Raw genomic sequence first — 21751 nt, forward strand, 5'->3', positions numbered from 1 at the left:
CCCCTTCTCTCTTTTCTTTAGAGAAATCCCTTCAGTAATTCAATACTGCAATATCTTTCCAGTCAAAGGAGTTAAGTCAATTGCTCTGACAGACATCTAGGAGGTTCCCCACCCAAAGGACTAAAGGCATGAATTTTAGCACAAGTCGGTGTGAAAAAGCTACTTCAAAGGAACAACAATGCAACCCCCAATTCTATAAACCACTTGAAATGATCCCTCTTCGCATTCATTGGACTGAAAAGGGGCATGCCATTGTATACAACCATACCTGGCCTTAAGACTGCTTTCTGGCCTCTGAAGTTCAATGCGTGGCCTTAGGGAAAACAAGAATGTTTCCAAAGGAGTGGCAGGCTTTATAAATGTAGCTGTCTATCCAGCCAACCTCCTGCAGATAATAGAAGGAGTCCTATAGACTTCTATTCGCTACTTACAAAGAGGTTTGCAAATGGGAGGCTAACTCAAAAAATAAAGTGTGTTTAGTCCCACAGAGAATTTTGCGCTAGAAGAGATACCTTACAGAAAGCAGATCAGAATGCCTCACACAATGAGTGTATTATCTGTTAGTTGGTAAAGTGTCAACGTATGCTTATTTGTGCTTTAAGAATTCACTTGATTCGGAAAATATGTTGCATCACTGCAAAAGGGCTCCTTTTTCTCACTCAAGGTGAAATTTACAGATGCAGCACATCTAGCATTAAGTCTATTCAGGTTGAAAAGAAGTCAGGATTATACAAGCAGATTTCGTTACGCCTATAAATCCTAGGAGAGCATTTAAATCTGAATGTTGATTCCCAACACTTCAGCCTGAATGATTTAGAAATCAAATAAACATACTGTTTTTGGCAGGTACTTACATACAAACATAGGCATGCAATATTTCTAATACATCTGAATCTACCATCTCCATCATTTTACAAAGAGAACTTAATGTAAAACCAACTCTATCCTAAAAAAAACTTAAGACATTGAAGCTCCAAACCTAAGAACATCGCACAGATCTTAAGCCTATTAAAAAAGAAGTCACACAGACAACCAAGATAGAACACAGGTTTGGTATTATTGCCACTTCAGTTACCTGTGCACAACTATACTTAAAGCCAATTACTCTGTGCATTCTGATCAAAAAAGTCCGTAGAGTTCTGATTTTGATTCTTTCAAAAGCACCTTTATGTTGGAGATGTTTGAGTCCCATCATGTACACCAATGTTAGGGTTTAGTTTGGATTAAGAGTTTTGAAGAGAATCTTACTCTCGTTCACACTGACTGTGCCTCGTTTCGCACTACAGAGAAAGCCCAGAGTGCACAAACTGACTTCCTTCCAACAAAATGATACCAGAACTATCCCCCAACAACTAACTCAGACGACAAGGCCAGAACAGAACTTTAGAGAACAGAACTTCAGCATCAGCTATGTGTTTGGAGAATAAACAGAAGGGAAACTGAACATTACTTCACTCAAGAAGAGTCCGTGTTATACACACAAATGTACTTGATTCCAAAAAATTAAAGTGACATTAGTAGGCAGCACAGACATGCAAAACTGCAATAAAACCTTCTGTTGTTTGAAAAGCTCTAAAAATAACAAATGACTGTGCTGCTAAGTACCATAAAAGATAATGGGGTGGAAGTAAATATTTCAGAACTGTTAAGACAAGAAAGGGAAGAGATACTAAAAGGATGGCTCTGAAAGGAAAAAGAAAGAATGAAAGAAGAAAAAAAACCTCTGAATAAGTCTAAACTATGCTTTTTCCTTAAGCATGCTCAAAGCAAAGCAGATTTTTACTCAAGGATGTCATTAAGTTCAGTCATTAAACATGCTATTTTCCTTTTTAATTGAGCTTCTCTTTGATTCTTTGCCTGCTGTTTCTTTCCGCATACATACTGCATGGGGAAGTTTCATTCAGCAGTGTGAGTGCAAAAGGCCTTCACCAGTTGACCATATTCAAAGTTGTAAAACAAACTCAGCTGCCAGTGTTTGCATACTCAGCACAGTCCTTCTTTATATCTGTGACTTTGAGGGCTCAAAACTGGGGTTCAATTGTACCCAGAGTACAAGTGAATAGAAGCATGAAAAGCTAAGCTGAGCCCGCAAGCTGGCTTTTACATCAGTGCTTGCAACACAGATGTTAGGGGAGCTAAAGGAGCCAAAGTTTTGAGTTTGTATTGGCAACTGCTTGTACAGCATCTGCTGACACAGTGCCCCATAAAAGATCTGTGTTACCATAAATAATGATCTAGTCTTCTTCTACAGGCTCTTGAAACAAGATCAGTAAGGAACTAATTGAATCCTTCTTGGCTGTGCAAATGTACTCAATAATGCAAGAGATACAAGAACATCTAGGAAGACAGCATCACTCAAGTCAATCTCAGAAGACAAACAAAAGGCTGTAATATGGATGCTTTGGCTCAGCTGGCTAACTTGTCTTACTCTGATCCAGACTGCCTAATTCCCACTCCTACTGGGGAACTGGCCTCGTGCTTGTTTAAGCAGTGGTTCTATTGATTTTGTAGAGAAAATGGAGGGATTTTTTCCTGTCTTGAGAATCACCCTCTTCCTCTGCCAGCAAGCACCCAAATCAACCTGCCAGAACTAGTTTTGTTACATGGCTGAGAAAGGCACACTCAGCAAGGAACTCCTCCTGGAGCAGGCAGAGATAATTAGGATGGCAGAGTGCACAGAAACACAGGGCATCCATTCATCTGCTCACTGATTACCAAGCCATTTCAACACCATTGTTCTAAGGAAGGACTGCATTAAAGGGCTCAGTTGCTTCCCTGTGTCAGAGGGCAAGCCAGGCTCTCCTCATTTCATGTTGCATGCTTTGATTGCCTCCAAATTAAACTATGCCTCTGTGCATTCCCCCAGCTCAGCCACATCACAAATTCTAACACAAACAGCTAGAAGTAGGGATGCAAACCCACGGGAGACTGAACATACTCCAGCTCAGGAAAGATACCTAAATACATGGGTTTGACATTACAGACTACCCTCAGGCAAAAGAAAAGTTGCTACCTTGCTTTTCACAGTACCAACAGTAAATGTTTCTCTCTTTATTACAATAAATAAAACCAAAATGTTAATATCAGTAATAGAATACTTGAGCTTTAGCCACTAAATAATTTTGAATGTCATTTGCAGTGTGTCTATGAAACAAAAATATTTATTTGGGAAAATACAAATGGTGTTCTAAGTGCTTCACCTTGTCATCAATGAAGATGAAATGCACTTCCTACGTGCCTCTACTCCTGCTGAAATGTCAGCTCCAATCAAGTGAAAGAAAAGGTTATGAGGAGTAGTCAACATGAATTCACTGAGAGGAAATCATGCTTGACCAATCTGGTAGTCTTCTGTGATATCATGACTGGCTGGGTAGGTGAGGGGAATCAGTGGAAGTAGTGTACCTTGACTTCAGCAAGGTTTGTTACACTGTCTCCCATAACACCCTCATAAGTAAGCTTAGAAAGTGTGGGGCAGATGAGGGGACAGTGAGATGGTTTGAGAACTCACTGACTGCAGAGCTGAGAGAGTTGTGATCAGCAGTGCAGTCTAGTTGGAGGCTTGTAGCTACTGATGTACCCCTGGGTTTGGTGCTGGGTCTAGTCTTGCTTAACATCTTCGTTAGTGACCTGGACAAAGGGGTAGAGTGCATCTTCAACAAGTTTGCTAATAATACAAAGCTGGGAAGAGTGGCTGACACATCACTGCTTCCATTCAGTGAGACCTGCACAGGCTGGAGAGTTGGGCAGAGAGGAAGCTGATGAGGCTTAACAAGCACAAGTGTAGTCCTATACGTGAGGAAGAATAACCGCATGCAGGTTAGGGGTTGACTGGCTGGAAAGGAGTTCTGCAGAGAAAGACCTATGTGTCCTGCTGAACAACAAGTTGACCACAAGCCAGAAGTGTGCCCTGGTGGCCAAGAAAGTCAATGGTATCCTGAGATGCATTAAAAAGAAAGTGGCCAGCAGGTTGAAGAAGGTGATCCTTCTCTTCTACCCTGCCCCAGTGGGGCCACATATGGTGTACTGTGTTCAGTTCTGGGCTCACCAGTTCAAGAAAGACAGGGAACTTCTGGAACTTCTGGAACCAGTCCATTGTGAGATATACAAAGATGAATAGGGGTCTGGAGCACCTCTTTTATGGTGACAGGCTGAGAGATTTGGGGCTGTTCAGCCGGGAGAAGAGGAGAGTGAGAGGGAATCTTATCAATGCTTATAAATATCTAAAGGGAAGGAGTCAAGTGGATGGGGCCAGGCTCTTTTTGGCGGTGCCCAGCAACAGGACAAAAAGCAACAGGCACAAAGTGTAGCACAGAAAGTTCCACCTGAACATGAGAAAGAACTTTTTTACTTTGCGGGTGACAGAGCACTGGAACAAGCTGCCCAGAGAGGCTGGTGGATCCCCTTCTCTAGAGACATTCAAGAACTGCCTGGATGCTTTCGTAAGCAACCTACTGCAGGGAACCTGCCTTAGCAAGGGGTTGGACTGGATGACCTCCAAAGGTCCATTCCAACCCCTATGATTTTGTGATTCTGTGCAATGTTCTGCTTCATAGCTGGGAGCTCAGACACTCCACTGCTGCCCCCTCCTGCTCACCGTTCAGCTTGCTGCTGCTAGGAAGAAAATCAGCAGTTGGACAAGCAAGCAAATGTCAGCCTGAACATCTTCCTATAAAGTTGGAAAACTTTAAATTTTAATGTTAGTTATCAAAATAAAGCTAGATTTGATTTTACACTGAGGAGGACAGAACCTTAATATACACACAGTAGCTAATGCAGCACTGACCATCCCAAGGACTAAACAGAAAATGCTTGACTGGAAAACCAAGCTTTTCACATTCTCTAATTGCTTGCCAGCCTCTTCTCTCTTCCCTATTGTGCCACTCAGTGCTAATTGAGGGTCTGAATGAGGTCTGCATGGGCACCAGCACTCCTTGCACCTCAAGGCAGCCTGTCAGATCTGCTGTGTTCACAGCTGGGCTCCTCTCCTGAGAAATCTGCACAGTAATACATTTTCCTGGGCTTGACTTGCAATTGCAACTGTCATTAAAAAACTGCCTGCTATTCTTGCAAGCAGACCCAAACCTGCACAAATATTGTTCATCGTTGCACTCCCAGATTAACTGAAGGCCTCTTAGTAGATTCTTCAGGTTAATGGTGATGAGAAGTCAGAAGATTATTCTCAAATGCAGAATTTATATTTATTGTTGGAAAAGGAAAGGAAAGGAAAGGAAAGGAAAGGAAAGGAAAGGAAAGGAAAGGAAAGGAAAGGAAAGGAAAGGAAAGGAAAGGAAAGGAAAGGAAAGGAAAGGAAAGGAAAGAAAAGAAAAGAAAAGAAAAGAAAAGAAAAGAAAAGAAAAGAAAAGAAAAGAAAAGAAAAGAAAAGAAAAGAAAAGAAAAGAAAAGAAAAGAAAAGAAAAGAAAAGAAAAGGTGCTGTTTTTACTAACCAGGAAAGCTAATCTGAAAAAGTAATTTCATTTAGGAGAAAGATGGGCACTGATGCTGTTAACCGAGGATGGAAATAGCCAATGTGCCTGACAATCCTGCTGCTTCTTTCACAATGAACACAGTGACCTCTGCTGTCTCGGGAAAGACATCCTGCTCAGAAAAGCAGAAGGAAAAACTCTCCAGCTTTTCCCCGCCTCATCCATTCCATTCCTCACTTTGTGAAAAATAATGCTGCATATATTCTTCCTATTGCTTTTTTCTGTTAAAATAGAGAAATCACAGTGTATGTCCATTTGTCCCTACTGCAGAATTCTCCTCAGCAGCTCTGGCTGGGGTTTATACTTCAAGCACGTGACAGGGAGTTGGCCACACCGGCCCCAGGACTGTCTTCAAAGCCGTTGACCTGAAGGATCCCTATATAAAGCAATGATTCACTTTTACACTCATATAAGATGGAAGGGTTTTTGTTTTTTTTTAATCAGCTGCAATCATGTCAGCAGCTCCTCGCAGCAGAGGAAGAACTGGTATCCATTTGGCTCCATTCTGGGAGCCATAAACAGCTTGTTGACAGGGGTCACCACCCCAAGAGAGTGCACAGTTGATGAGTTCTCCCTTGCACGCCTTCTGCAGGCAGCGTGACTTGAATTCAGGCAGAGGATTTAGGACAGAGATGTGTTGCACTAACCAGAAACAATCAGAGAAGATTGTATTGTGTCTGACAAGGCAAGATGCCAAATAAACGGGAAATGAAAATGAGCAGGAATTTTGAACCAAGCTTTGCTGCTTTTGCTGCATGCTGTTATGTCTGCTTTTTGACGCATCAGCTATTGTTCACCAGGCTTCACCATGCCAAGTCAGAACTCACAGCTTCAAACTGAATACAAACACCACTAATAATACAAGAACGCTTCCCATAATTTCACTGCATTTGAACTCCAAAGTGCAAGGAGCAAGGAGGACCGAGGGCTGCTGGGCATGGGGAGGAGATGTGGGTGTGAGATCCTGTTGGCAGGTGAAGAGATGTGGGACACATAGAGGAGCAGATGGTGTAACGAAGTGGAAGAACTCAGCAGACTTCAGACACAACTCTGTAGAAAATACAGACTCGGTAGCTCTGCAGCTCACTAAATAAAATGAAGTTTCTAAATTCACTATTCTTCCCAACTGTTTACAACTATCTGGTGTTTATTACTATGACAAAACAAAGTATATTTTACGCCTTCAACTGCCACTTTGAATGACTGTCATTTCTTTGTTAAATTACAGCTCTCTAACCTCCACTCTCTTGTTTCTACTCTTGAGATATACTTCAGGGCTCATCCTCAGCTTGAATTGATGCAATTGGTAATTTTTGCCTTGGCACAGAATATTTAGGCCTCTCTAACTGCTGGTCTAAAGCATGTTGTTAGGTGGAAACAATCATCAACAAGCTGAATATATATGTATACAGATACCAAACATGTTTCATTTCATAACTCCTGAGATTTGTTTTCTTACTATTCTAATATTTGCTTATACAGAGAAACCTAGCTGAAGCCTACAGCCTTATACAGAGAAACCTAGCTATGACTGAATAAAGAGGTTTCACCTAATGTTATAAAAGCAGATACTTCTGAACATATATATATATATATAAATGGCTATATATATGTATATACACACACATAACGGCTATATATATATGTATATATATATATATATATACATAAACAGCTTGAGACTTAAATAGTTGCACCATTGATGACAGCAAAGAAAGAACACTGGAATTATGTGGACCTGCCCCATGTACAGTTTAATAACAGCAATCACTAAACCAGAATTGTCTTAATGCTTCCCAAATAACAGATTGTTTACTAAAAACACCACAGCAAGAACCCAGCCCACAAGGCAGAAAGAAAGAGGAAAGACATACCTTAATCCTAATGACACTCTTTGTACCAAAGCCATCCCAGAACCCTGCTTCCTATGTCAGGTCCTAGTGCAAGTCAGAGCTATATGCTTTTAATGATGCTAGAGTGCAGATGTTAAAAAGCGTTACCATGTGACGAACTTTACTTGCATTAAGCGTGGTTTTCTTTATGGTTAGTGCTGTCACTGACAGCTCTAGCTGAAGATTGCTGTTTACACAGAATTGTGGCAAAGTCCTTTAGTTTCCCATTATTCTTTTTTCATTCTTTCTTTATTTATTGTAGAGAGTTGGGGTAAACCAGCAGGTAGTAATTAAGATATCACAGTAAATTAATAGCAGCCACCTCAGCACTGTTGCTCAAAGTCTGTTCAACTCTCCCATAGGGCTCAGCTCCTCCTTGGATTGAATGCACACCAAAGCACATTTCAAATAGAGATAACAGCCAGACCTTTCCTGAATGAGAGGGATTCATACTCCCAAAGCTGACTTCTGCCATAGTCTGGAAAGAAACAAGCATTGGCAGAGAAGTGATCTCTGATAGAACAAAGGGCCAGGAAGCTCCAGCCAGGAATCCGAATGGTTCATTGGCTGCATATCTAGCAAAGAACGGAAGAAAGTATTTTATATACATGCAAGCGCATGACAATTTCTGCTTGTAACAACCAGTGGTCCAGTGGAAAGGCTTATCCTACCAAGCTGTATTGTATCCACACAGAAAGCAGGGGAAGCACTGTACTGTTACCACCTGCTTGTTGCAGTGGCATCGCTAGGAACTGTGCCACAGTGCACCTTGGCCAGACACTGCTCTGTCCCTCCCAAAAGGCAACTGCAGAAGTGAAGAAAGAAGACGGACTAATTGAGCCCAGCTCAGCACATATTCTCATGAGTTATTACACTTCTGACCCCCACAGCAATGCAAACTCTCAGATGAGCCAAGTACAAATTAGGCTGTCTGCAGTTGGGACTTATCCCCGGAAAAAAAAAAAAGTCTTTCTCTAGACATTAGAAACAAGTAACTTTGCCAGTGCTGGAGAACACAGAGATAAAGATTCCCTCCTGAAAATCTCATTTGGAAAATTCAAGGCTTTATCAGCTTGAAGATAATACTTTCTTTTTCTTTTTTTAAAGTAACTACATAACAGAAATAACAACCTGAACTTCCTCAAAGTTCATGGTTTTCTGTTTCCATTGCTGTGTCAAACACATGCTCCTGGGGGCTCCACAGTGCTTTAAAACACGAGGAGCTTCCATTGCCATTGCACGTAGGTGCTGGAGGGCTCCAGCTGAAGAAAGCAACTATCAGGTTGCTCTCGTGTATGCTGCTAATTCTCCAGTATCACTTCATCTGCCAGATACAACTCGCCTTTCTCTTTCCACGGCGAAATGAGATGTATATTAACCGAGAACGTGGAATGTGATTTTTGTTTCCAAAAGCAGCACTGAGTTTGGTTGTTTCAAAGGAAAGAACCAGCAGGGAAGTACTGAGGCCCAGAAGCTGTTTCTCCCTGAGCTGCTTGGACATGCTTCAGAAGGGGGGTAAAATTAACCCTGCATAAGAGGATAGCAGTGATGTGACCTGCAGAGTAGAAGTATGGCAGCAACCAAGAATCAAAGCATTTTATTTCCATGTAGAGCTAATTTGAGCTAAAACTAAAATGCCGCCCCTACCTAGACTTTCATACGTAAAGAAAACCATTGCCAGAAGTGATGTTGCTCTTAAACTGGGTGATTTACCTCAAGTTTTAATGGAGAGGCAAAATAGTGTGTTTTTCCAGCTAAATCTCCTCACCGCTCTGCAATTGCACTGCTGATCGCCCAGCCCATTCCTGCAGTTCCAACATGGTTTTGCAGGATGGCCGTTCCCGAGCAAGCTGTACTGCGCTGTCCACTTGGGCACAGATAACTCAAGTTAATTTCAGCTGTCAAAATACAGCCAAAGAAATCCGAGATCAGTGGTGCAATTTCCTAGTATTATCTTCCCCGCTCATGTTTCCTTCACCTCTGGGACAGTAATTGAGTACATACTCTATAAACCTTTCCTCCATGGACCAGGTGGGAGAGAAGTGGCAAAGGTAATCAGTAATATCACACTTCAGCACGTCTGGAGAAATTGAGGCACACTCACATGAAATGCCTGTGGCTATTTGTGGTACCCTGCTTGTGGCTTTTCCTTTGTTTTTCAGTTCTCAATTTTTAACCAGTTAGTAATCTACAAGGAAGTTTTCCATACTGGCCCCTTTCTGTCCATGTAAAAGCCTTATAGCAGAGCTGTAGATGAAATGCAAGTACATTAAATGGAGAATATCACCTACTGATAATTGATTGCTGGCTCCTTCCTTACTGTCATTGCAGAGCACTGATAAGACATGGTTAATGCTACAAAAGCCACGTTCACGCTTCCCTACAGCACTGATTGATGTATTTCCCTTAGCTCATGAGAAATTTCATAGTTTGAATTCTTCTTGTTGTCTGTTTAGCCTTGGGACATTTCGGGTTAATGTTTTCAAACTCTCTCCTGCAGCTACAAGGGATAGAGATTTATTCTGCCAAAGGAGATCCTCAGGTAACAGCCCAATCCAAGCAGCTGATGCTTAAAGAGAAAATTCAAAACTTGCCATGGTACGTGGGGCAAGCAGAGCAGGGATGACTGGGGCAAGATCTACAGAGGCACCTGAGTCTGCTTACACAAGCACCAAGTGTATACCAAGCTGACATCTCCTAGCAATAAGAACATGAAGTAGCCAGAAAGAAAAAAGCCTTACTTCATGCCAAGGATCTCCTGTAGACAAATGTATCCTCAGATGCATTCCTTCCACACGTACCTACTCCTTTGTGTTTCTGACCTTACGCTGTATATGGTATGGAGGAGATGTCAGAATTCCAGGGCTGCTTCTGCTCAAAGAAGAATGCCCCAACAGCTGAATGTTATTTATGTCCACACATGCCCTTCATTCACACTTGTACTGAAGCAAAACCACCTTGCAGCTCCTGCTGAGCACTGTGCAAGGTTTCACAGGTCAAGGCCAACACATCCTTCTCATGCATTCAAGGAAAGAAGCCCCAAGACTTTTACAGTAAGTAAGATGATCTCATTGCTCTGCAAATGGCGAGTCTGTAGCTATTCAATTCCACCCAATAAATGTAAACCATATGACCATAAAGTGAGGGAAAATGCAGCTAGAGTTTACACTGCAGCCTTTCCACCAAACACCTCTCCAATATTTGCATGGGGAAAGCTTCTGCAAATGTCAGATCTGTTTGCTACTTGGGATACCGCCAGAACAGATGTGGCCCAGTTTACAGGTCCCAACATAGTTGTCAAATCTCTTTTATTTTGTCCTGTTTTTCCTTGATTTCTGAACCTTGCATATTTGTTTTCCTTTGCAGACTTTCGTGGAAGCGTACTTTTCTACCTGTGGATTCTACTTATCCCCCCATGCTGGCTCCTAATCAAGATGAAGGCACCTGTACAAAGCATTTGCTCTTCTCTTTTCAGGAGCACCAAGCACTGCTGCCACTGCTCACTGGAAGAAGTTCTCTTCTAAATGGGGCCCAACCCAAACCAAAACCTGAAGCCCAGCAGCAGCTCTGTAGTCCAGAGCTGCAGTGTCCTGGAAACCAGCTGCCATATCTGAGAGAAGGGCTTTCAGTGGCTCATGGAACAGCAGGAAAGAACTGGAGAGCACCTGATCTGAAAGGGATGCTCTAAAGTATATCTGCTATTCTGTAGTCCTGTAAACACCAATATAACAGGAAGTCTTGTGCCTCTGAGTCTACGTGGCTGCCTCTAAGTCACCCAGTGAGGTTAGCTTCCTGTTCCCCAGAGATCTGCTCTCCTAATTTGTAAAAAGCTGGACATCAGACTAACACTGCTGGTCTCCTAATCATCTTTAAACCCAGTGTTCTGAAATGCAGATAATGCCCAAATAGCTACTAAATTGCTGACTCAGGAAACCTGGGATGGTTGTACAAAGGGTTGTACTGTGCTTTTTAGTCCCCGTTCTGCTGCTCTTCTTTCACCTCCTACAGCAAACAGATACTGAGCTGCCTAGGTCTTCCCTTCTACCCAGTGCAGCTGTGCTTACATTGTTAGCTCCCTTACAGCATCACCTGGCAAAATGCAAAGCCCTGCCCTTGGAATCACAGTTACTTTGCACAGTGGGATCCTGCCTCCACTAACCTGTGCTAGCTAGCTAGGCTGGACCCAGGAATGGAGCATGGCCCTCCTGTCAAACTGCCTTACCCAGTCAAAGACATCCTCTACATAAGGAATCTGTAGCCTGTTGTCTTTCCCAATTTGCATGGTTGTCATCATTTGCATTGTGTTTTTGCAGGCTTGCCCTTGCCACACAAAAGGTCTGCTCTTGCTTCTCCTGGAGTCAGCGGGAACTCTGCCATCAGCTGCAGCAATAGCTGGACCAGGGCCAAATGTTAGCCACTCTGCTTCCCCTTAAGTCATTCTCAAACAATACTTCTTTGATTACATATCAAGCCTGAGGGGTCTTAGTTATCTTCTAACCCTCTCCTTTATATCACCAGTATCTATGGATTCCATAGTGTAGGCAGGAACTGTTTGAACACAAGGGCCTTAATCATCAAAAGTACTTTTCTTCCCCAGCCACGTTTTTTCTCAAAGAGGGTTTGTTACTAATGCCTTTGGGAGCAAGATGGGAAAAAATGAGAAGGAAATGACACAGGTTTAAAGGGAAGCTAAAACAAAACACACTGAAGAGACTTTCTAATATTTGAGAACCAATGCACCTATAAACAAATTAGAGGGGAAAAAAAGCCCTGCTCACATTGAAAATGGGCAAAATGCTAACATTTAAAATATACATTAGATGCAAACGGCTAGGTTTTCAAGGGGTTTTGCAAAAGAAAGCAGCAAGTAAGATGGTGGAATCCTATGTATTTAGGTAACTGCACAGTCACCACAGTCATAGAATGGCTTAGAATGGAAGTGACCCTAAAGATCACCCAGTTCCAACTCCCCTGACATGGACAGGGTTGCCAATCACTAGATCAGACTGCCCAGGAGCCCATCAAGCCTGGCCTTGAATGCCTCCAGGGAAAGGACATCCACAGCTTCCCTGGGCAGTCTGTGCCAGTGCCTCACCATCCTCCGAGTGAAGAATTTCTTCCTAACATCTAACCTAAACCTCCCCTCTTACAGTTTAAATCCATTTCCTGTTGTCCTATTTCTATCTACCTGTGCAAAAAGTTGGTCCCCCCCCCTACACATAAGCTACTCTCAAGTATAGGAAGGTTGAAATGAAGTCTCCCTGGCGCCTCCTCTTCTGCAAGCTAAACAATCCCAACTTCCACAGTCTTTTATAACTGGAAAGGCACTTCAGCCCTTAGATCATCTTAGTGACCCTCCTGTGGACCTGCTCCAACAACTCTGCATCGTTCTTGTGTTGGGGACCCCAGGTCTGGATGCAGTACTCCAAATGGGGCTTCAAAGGGGAAGAGTTCAAGGGGGACAGTCCCCCTTCCCTCTCCCTACTGGCCACCCTCTTTTGATGCAGCCCAGGATACCAATGGCCTTCTGGGCTGCAAGAGCACGCTGCTGGCTCATGTCCAGCTTTTTGTCCGTCAGGACCCCCAAGTCCTTCTTGGAAGGGCTGCTCTTGAGGAGTTCATATAGCAATTCTAGTAAGTCCAAAATAGTTTCAACTGAATCACATACTCTTCTTTGACTTCTGAACACTAATTGCATTCCCCTTTAATTAGAGACTCTGATGGTTTTACTCTCCTATGAAGAGAAACTGTACTTAGACATTAAACTTTCAGCCACAGACAGAAACTGTACTGTGTACAGTTCAACCTAACAGGTACCACTTGGCAGAGGATAGAACAACTCAAGAAGACAAGCTTCTGACTCAGAAGTCCAAATCATGACTCTGCCCAAATTGCAACCTGCAAGCAAAGCCCTCCTGACTTGAGAACTTCAACACTGAAGGTAATACTATTTTTAAAACACAGAGAAAACCAACTCTGCTGAAGAATTGAAGAACTTTATTACAAATAGGACAAAATATGGATTTCTGTGTACTTAAGATAAAGTACGCTTTCACCATCCATGTAAGACAGATGAGAATTTCTTTTCAGTTTTACCAAATGTGCTTGCAGTGAGGACAATGTAGCTGCCATGCCAAGCAATGTACAAACTCCCCAGCAGGCTGGGCTTACAAAAGAAAGGGCTAACAGAGAGTGTTGCTACAAACCAAGCAGCTAGCAAATAAACAAAGAAATTCAGTACAAATTGGTACAAGGAAGTTTGTTTGAATTAAGAATTGGCACCAGGTTAGGTACTGTAACACGCTGCATTTTGCCAGCTTTATCTAATCTGGTATTCTTAGGGTGATTTACAAGGCTATGAAATAATCAATGCTGATATGGGCCAGCAACATTTTCTTGAGAAGTTTTAGACGTGACCTAGTACTGGGGGCTACTATATGAAACTGTGGAGGCTGAGTGATGCAAACTATATTTTATTTCATAATGAAAACTCTTGCAGGCTTTATTGAATATATGATGCCTTGCTTGATTGGTTGCCTTTGATAACATTTCACAACACACCAATGGAACAGGAGGTAAAGCACCCACTATTCTCATCGACAAAGCACAACAGAAAGATCAAAATGAAGAAGGAAATGCGAGATGTATTTCTATGCAACAAAATTTGGGCTTCAACTTTGCAGGAACATTTTAGCAATGCCACTGGCATGGCCAGACTGGCTCTTTTGTAACATTTCACTGTGATGCAGGACTGAAAGGTCAGTAGGTAAAGAAAGCAAGAATCACAGCATTGTAGGGGTTGGAGGGATCTCTAGAGATCATTGAGTCCAAGCCTCCTGCAAAGCTGGCTCCTTACAGCAGGCTGCACAGGTAGGTGATCAAGAAGGTCTTGAATATCTCCAGAGAAGAAGATTCCACAACCATTTTCGGCAACCTGTTCCAGTGCTCCATCACCCTGACTGTGAAGAAGTTCCTTTATATATTGGTTTGAAACTTCCTATGCTCCAATTTATGGCCATTTCCCATTGTCCTGTCCCCACAGAACACTGAAAAGAGGTTGGCCATGTCCCTTTAACTCCCACACTTAAGATATTTATAAACATTACTGAGATCACCTTTGAGTCTTCTTTTCTCAAGGCCAAAAAGACCCAGGTCACTCAGCCTTTCCTCACAGAGGAGATGCTCCAGGACCTTTATAATCTTTGTGTCCCTCTGCTGGACTCTCTCCAGGAGATCCCCATCTTTTTTTACTGGGAGCATGATTGAGAGAGACAATACCTGTCTCTACAGAGGTGGCTGAAGCTACAACAACATCCAGAAGCTGGATTTTGGATCTTTTTTCCCCTTGATATTCACTTCGACACTCTACAAAACAAACCTTTTAGTAACTAATTCACAACGCATTTCTCAGTAAGATGAGTCATCCTTTTTTCTGGTTGAAATTTATAGAAATAGAGCCATCAGTCTCACCAATCACTGCTGGTGACACTAAACCACATCTCAGGCAGGGTTTCTGTAGTGGACTAGCACATGTATCAGTGTGGTAAGGCCCTGAGATGGGCTCTGTGCAGATCACCCCACATGTCATTCTCAACTTATTTCTGTGCCAACCCTGCTGATAGAAAAGGGATCACGTACAGACAGGAGAGGTGGATTTGCTTCTCCTGCCTTCCTTGAGCCCTCAGTGCATAGCCACAGCTACCAGGGTCTGCATGCTTTGACACAAGGGGAGCTGTGTGGAGCTGCAGGTCAGTCATGGGATTGCTGGAAGCCAGCTCCTGTGTTCCAGGCCCTGGCATGCTGCAAACACATGGGTGGCCTTGGGTGAATCCATCGACACGTCTCTGAATTTCCCCATCCAGGGGAAAAAAGCCTGCTTCATGCTCTAAGAGTCTGATGCTTTTACAGCACGTACTAAAACATCATGCACATGGTTTGCCTTCTGCCAGTTCTCCAGTTTCAATAAAGAAGGCCATACAATCTATGCTCAGAAAAGGCCACTTTAAACCAGCCAGAGTGTGCAGAGGGACCCACACAGCAACACAAAAATGAGAGTTACATTCAAGGTGTGATCCCTAGGGTACGTTTACCAAACATACAGCCATTTTTTACTGCTTCTCATGGGGGCTGAGGAATAACGAGGTGGGTTTGTTACTAGAAAGCGACTCTTTCTGCAGCAGTTTTAATACAAATTTGTACTTCAACAAGGAGTATGTCAACTTGGCTCATTTAGTAACTGAAAGCTGAGCTACCAACAATCGCAACTACAGCCAGGCGTTTTGCAGGCTGCAGCCACATGAATTCACAAACAGCTACAGCAAGAAACATCAGAAACCCCACCCTGTGCAGAGCCCCCATGCTTGTACTTGTGCTGAGTAACAAGTGCCCCACTGAAAAGGCTGCAACAGTGCAGCAGAGCTTATTTATCTGCTTGCTTATCCAGCGTTTACCCAGTTCTCTTCAAAGGTAAAGAGAAAACATCAAAACAATTGACAAAGCCCTTCTCCAAACAAACTTATTTTAGTCAGTCTTAAAGAAGTCAGGCAATTTGGCTTCAAAGGTGAAGTGGTGCAGGGGAAGGCACAGCTGTGAAGAGACGCACGCATATTTGAGATATACCACTACAACAGCATCTTTTGCAGTAAAGGCAAAGGAAGATTTTAGACAGCTAAATATGATCAGGACACCTCTTAGTCCAACATGAATTATTTTGTCCACACCCATATCTCATTCTGATTCATACTCTCCCTTTTTCCTGCTGTAAGCCACATGTCGATAAGCACGCTATCCTTCAAATTCCTCTGTATTCCCCCCCTTTCAAACTGGTATCACAGAGTGCCAGATTTACTGTTAGAAAAATCCTGGCATGACTACATTATTACTTTAATTAATCAAGCCTTCACATATGATTGGGGCATCTGGGAATAATATCATAGTCAATCTTGGAAGAAGCCCGTGCATACAGGATAGAGGATTTACATATGTCAGAAATGCATTTCCTCTGCACCCTTCAGTTTAGTTGTGGGGAAGCACTTAGAATATCTTTGAATATTCTAATGAAAACGTACTGCCTAGCTCTAGACTTTTCTGTCATAAGCAGTATATAAATTAACTTAAGTATTTACTTTGCACTTATGGAGAAGTTAACATTTTGGTCCTCAGGCTCCATTTACACTGGCTGTAGTTCAGAAGTCAGAGCCCCCCAAACACTCTTAACACCTTCATGAAAACAAAATTATGGTAAAATTTTCCAGGATGTTTCTAGAAGAAAAACCCATGCCTTCATTCAACAGGAAGGCATGTTACCGAAGCCTTAAATGCCTGATTGATATTTTGCATTTAGAACTAATTCATGCATGTTTGAATATATTTTTTCCTAAGGTGGACAAAGCAAGAGGTGAGAACAGGGCTATAATTTTACGTGTTTGCTGTTTTGACAATTAGAACAATTCAGTTTCTGTTACCAGAGTACCATTGTTAAGTGCCGTGCCCGCCATAAAACCTTCATACTAAATCTCTGCACACCTTATGAATTTCACTATGTCTTTATATTAAAAAAAATCTCAGATTCCTTTAATAACAACAGCAAATAGTTCCAGCTTTCCACAGCTGCAGAAGTTTCTGTCCCTAGAGATCTGCCATGGTACAGCTCTTGCTTCCAATCAAAACAGTGACAGAGTGGCCATGATTTACAGCCTATGGGGGCTTGATTAGGGAACAGCACACTACTGAGCAAATATTAAACAACCAGACTGATTTTTTTAATGTGCAGAGCCTTTTACCCTCACAGCATCTCCTCCTGCCCCCCAAAAAAGCCCAATACAATTTCCTGCCCCAAAGTGAAGGGAAATGGTTGCCGGTATTTAAGATTTCTCTCCCTTCGTTGTTGAGACTTTCAGTAACAACATTTGACCCACAGCAGTGGCTGGCTCTTTTAAACAGTTTTATGCTTAACGTTCTAAATAAAAATACCCGCTCTGCTACAGAAACAGCAGTGCACAACTTGCACTGCACCGAGGAACATCAGCTATAAGGTTTGGCATCAGGCTAAAATGCCTTTCAGGTAAAACTGGCAGTTCTTCTTACCAAATTCCTGAGACATAAAGACTGAAGAAAAATGAAAAATAAGATCATATATTTCAAAAACAGCTATTTGAACATTTGTATTTTTGTTCCCAAGCATAAAGTCTTGGCAAACTACACCTTCTTCTTTGCATCATGAATAATGACTGCCTACGACGCCTTGTTGTTGTTCACATCAAATTTGCCGAGGTGGAATGAAATTGGAAACTATGTAGAAGAATTCTCAAGAATTTTGATGTTATGGGAAACGAAGGCTTAAGAACATCTAGGGTATAACAGAAGTATAATAGAAAGTTACTTACAATAGGCAGGCAACACTTTGAAATTTAACTAGGTGCCAAGCTGTATTTTCTGGTATTGTGGTTTTGCTAAAGTCTAGCAACCTCATTCTGAGAAAGTTCCATCTACTGCGTAGGATTTGAGCAGCAAGAAAATGAGCTCAGCTTTCTTCAATAAAAACATAAGGTAGAGGAGAGCACAAGTTCTAATTTTGCTGCCTTTTACCTTTTTACTACACATATTTGACTGGAGACTGGAAAAAGACAACAGCAGCTCAAGGGTCTGGGCTTCTGAAAACATGAGGTTTTGCATAGAAGGTTATTTTTGTTTCTATGTTTAAAATGCTGGTAGCTACAAAAAAATAATAAGAAAAGAAAACCGCAACGATGCTGTAGTGATTCACCACTTGACAGAGATCTCAAGCCACAAATGCAAACTGTACATGAGCATTTTACATTGAAATTACAGTGAAAGATTTGCAAATGTTGCATCCCCTTTTCTGTTTAACGCAGGGATGTATCTGGTACGGGGAAAAAAAATTATGTTCCAACTCTTAGCTGTAACTCTAGTTCTAAATATGTGGCTTAAAACTATTATCATCGCACACGTTACATATTAAGTAAAAAGCCTGAGGCTATTTGTCTACATTTAATCTGATAAGTCTATTTTTCATCCAAAGAAATGACTATTTGAACAGTCACATTTTCCAACCTCTTTTTCTCTCTGGAAACAGGACCCAGTCCTGTAAAACTGTTTCATTTTATGCAATTTGCAGTCCTTGCTATCTTTGGAGAAGCTGTTTACTTCCAACATGGTTATACAGTAAAAACACATCCGCATTTATGGAGTTAATAGCCTTCTTATTAATTTTACTCAGCCCTTTTTTTTTTTTTCTTTCTTTTTTTTTTTTTAATAGAAACCTAATGAAAACCATGTTTATGTGCTCAAAGGCACAGAGGAAATTCATTACTCTGAGGAATAACACACTCCACAAGTGAAATGAAAGTAATCTTATTTATGACAGGAAGGGGCCTTCACAAGACTGCACTCCACCACACTTGGCCTGATACTGGCTGCATGAAGGAAGCTGCAGTCAGGGACCAACTGCATATGCAAAGCTCCTCCCAATGCAATAAACACACTTGTGATTTAGCCTTGCAAACTTTCAGGATCAGCTGAAGTGGAAGTGTCCAGCTATTGCCTTTACTCCAAACATGTTACAATTGCATGGGAAGCAGGAACAGCAGGGGCATTCAAGAATCACTCCTTGCATGCGGCTTCAGCGTTCATCTGCACCACTGGCGGCACATCCTGGCACCCTGGCCAGGCTGCTCCCTTATCTGACCTACTGCTTGGCACTGGGTTTAAGAGCACTGGGGCAGGGAACTGAGATAGCCATGTTTGCTGGCAGCCTTCTCCCAGGGGACATTCAGGGTCAGGGCTCTAATCAAGCTGAAGGTGCCCCTTCCCCATTCATTGCAGGGGAGTTGGACTAGATGGCCTTTACAGATCCGTTTCAACTCAAACAATTCTATGATTCTATGATCTATGTGCACTGGGCCACAGGGAGAAAAAAAGAGTGTTGCAAATCCTCTCCCTGGAAAATCCTCAGGGCTGAGAAGTGGAAAGGCAGAGGTGGGCTGTGCTCAGGGACACTCTACACTCCACACAGCCAGGTGGTCTCTGATGCAGAGAGGGGGGAAATTGTGAGCTACAGGAGCTGTGAATGTCAAACCTAACATTCCTCTCATTCCTGAAGACTTTGACAAAGCTCTTTCATTAACGTGCAACAAAATAGATGCCTCTACATGCGTCTGTGAATTGTGTATCTAAACTCACTGAGTTTCTTCCCCAAGTTGCCTGAAGCACAAAAGGAAGGAGAACCACCATCGACACCGGGGCTGTGAGCTAGCAGTGAGACCTTCTGCCCACAAGAAGGCACTGTTTGTTAACAAATAGAAGCGCGATGATCCTTTCGGAGGTAACTGCCAGCCTTTTTTGCTCTTGCTGGCTTTTGCTGAGGGCCCAGTGCAAGATCCGTGGGGTTTATCTAACGTCATGAAGGACAGCTGCCCGTGTCTGACTGCAGATGTTTGGCCATTTGAAGCTGAGATGCTTGACCAGCGTGTGAGATAAGCTCTTCAGCCCTGCACAAGGAACTGACTGACATTTATCTTTTCTCAGAAAGTGACTTCCACACTAGAACAAACAAATTAGAAAGTTTAATCAAAAACAAACAAACCAAACCATATTTAGCTATTCCTTTGCTATATTCCTTTGGCAGTTACCATCGGTTTGCATTCATATAGGCGCACCACTCTTTCTAAATGTGATCTAAATTCCTCTTCTGCTTCCACAACAAAACTATTAATCTTTTGTTTATCACATTACAGTCAGCTGTCATGGAAATTGATACCCTGCTCAAAATTTACTGGTATGGACATTTCTGGATTACATGTGAACAGGACGGGACAATACAGGCAGAGCACGTCTGTTAAACATAGCTTGGTGCATGCTGAGTGCATCAGAAAAAGATATTTTTAAAGCATGTGAAACTTTTAAAGCAGGTAAAAAGAAAAAGGAAGCCCCGTCTCAACCTGAAATGTTTGAACACTTCTCTCAACAGGCAAGCCTTTAAATCATACACAGTCTTTCACTTGCAGAGAAGATTGCTCAAGCTGCTGTCTAGATGCGAAGCTGTCAGGCAAGGGAGCAGAGCCCAAGCTCTTCCCTTTGCTCAGTGAATGATCTATTTGCTGATGGAGATGAGCAAGGGAGCAGGCAATCTCAGCAGTGCTTTTCTACAGCCATATTTTATTCCCCCTTAACACGAATGCAGAAAACCAGGAGCAGCTGCTCTGAAGAAACGTGACATTATTCTCTATGAAATCTACATGTCTCACGTTTTTTGGGAAGAGACAACACGCACCAGGACTGAACAGCCAAAAAAGCCAGCATGGAGCAATGGTGATACAAATGAAGTCACCACGACCTGCAAGATCTACTTTCAGGTAGTATGTATCCTGAGACTGCTACACGATTATGGACAAAACACTGTCTCAGCCTCATGAGCGAAATGATGGATAGTGCCAGATGCCCATTTGAGTTGGGGGAGCTGCCAGACTGGTTCCATAAGGCCCAAAGATGTTGTACAGAGAGATCTGTTGACATTATCAGAATTGAATTAAGTTGAACTGGCAATAACAGCAAAGATAGTATATGGAACCACTTGCTGCTGCCTCCTCACCCAGACTGAATTAACTGCTTCCCTGCCCCAGCAGAAAGCTGCCTGCCCACAGCTCATGCATCCTGCCTGCTTCTGGCTTCCAGACACAGGTGCAACCGCATCCACACCTTCTCCCAAGCTCATTTCTCCAAAGCATAACCTATACCAATCTTCTCTGCTCAGAAAGGTAACACAGAGATGCACTTTGCAATAAACGTGTTCCAACCTTCTCAAAAGATGTTCAGAATTCTATTTGGCAGTGGTTGCAAAACCTAAGTGTATGTCCTTATGCATGCAACACATTGATGTTAAGCATCTCAAAACATTAGAAATGAAGAACAAGTTCTTAATGATGTCACCTTTAGGAACCACATCCTGCAGATAGATTGGATCCAAAGTAGCAGCCCTACAACCTACCTATGGTGCAGAGGAAGCCATGGGGTAAATGTCCGCTGCAACACAGGATGCCAGCCTGAGTGGCAGACCCTCACCAACCATCTTCTCTCAAGGAAGAGAAGTCTAAACTTACACAAAAATATTCCTCATATATTCTGGAATGAATCTGATAAATACCTATTTTTTAATTACTATTTCAAATTCTATGAGAATGTTTGTAGGGAACATGTATCTGAAGGGTGGCATATCCAGTAAGCATTTGAAATTAATAATTTGAGGCCAACCACTTTCAAGAAGAAGTGCTTTAGCAAAAAAGTTTTACATTACCACTTGGGCACCAGCCTTGCATCTGAACTCAACGCTGGAGCAGGGCCGTGGCTTGTAAAATCTG

General features: G+C 42.4%; 1 protein-coding gene across 2 annotated transcripts in view; it reads right to left on the reverse strand.

Annotated features, from left to right (window-relative positions):
• The window catches only part of SCFD2 (sec1 family domain containing 2), a 181676-nt gene that overhangs the window by 33297 nt on the left and 126628 nt on the right, over window positions 1-21751 (reverse strand). The window lies entirely within an intron of this gene.

This window comes from Excalfactoria chinensis, chromosome 4 (genome assembly GCF_039878825.1).
Source record: "Excalfactoria chinensis isolate bCotChi1 chromosome 4, bCotChi1.hap2, whole genome shotgun sequence".
Classification (NCBI taxonomy): Eukaryota; Metazoa; Chordata; class Aves; order Galliformes; family Phasianidae; genus Excalfactoria; species Excalfactoria chinensis.